Raw genomic sequence first — 695 nt, forward strand, 5'->3', positions numbered from 1 at the left:
TGTTTTTTGTTGTTGTTCTTTTATATTTCCAAAACACTTTTATTTTTTTTCTTACGTCAAACCAAACTAAAATTATTTACAAACATATTTTTGTAGGAGGATGGGACTGACTATAGGCCCGTTCTTATAAAGACTCAAGGCTTAGTTCAGTCTCCAGGATTTTAGATATGGGGGTGGGGGACAACCCACTATTGGGTGGGAGGGGCAACCCACACTATGTATGTATGTATGTATGTGTGATTTTATTAAATTTAATACAGTTTTTAAAAAATGTCTTCATTTGGGAGGGGGGAGTATAGTATATGCCATTAGTAGGGGTGAAACTATTGATTCTATACTTTAACATTTGATAAGCACGTGCAGGGGATCCGTTGGCTTTGTAATGCACGCAGATACTCGGATACCGTACGGAATTATTAGTGGTGGGTGAGGGGGGATCCAGTTTGGGTTACTTCCAAATCAGAAATACATTGAGTATGCAGACATAGATATTGAAAACCAGAAATTATATGTAATATGTAATTTTAGTCGTTAAAAGATTTTATTTGTGGGAAACATCTAACAGGAAGGAAATGTTTTATTTAACTACACACTCAACACATTTTGTTTACGGTTATATGGCGTCAGGCATAAGGTTAAGGACCACACAGATGTCGAGAGAGGAAACCCGCTGTCGCCACTTTATGGGCTACTCT

Source organism: Gigantopelta aegis, chromosome 2 (assembly GCF_016097555.1).
Source record: "Gigantopelta aegis isolate Gae_Host chromosome 2, Gae_host_genome, whole genome shotgun sequence".
NCBI classification, from domain to species: Eukaryota; Metazoa; Mollusca; class Gastropoda; order Neomphalida; family Peltospiridae; genus Gigantopelta; species Gigantopelta aegis.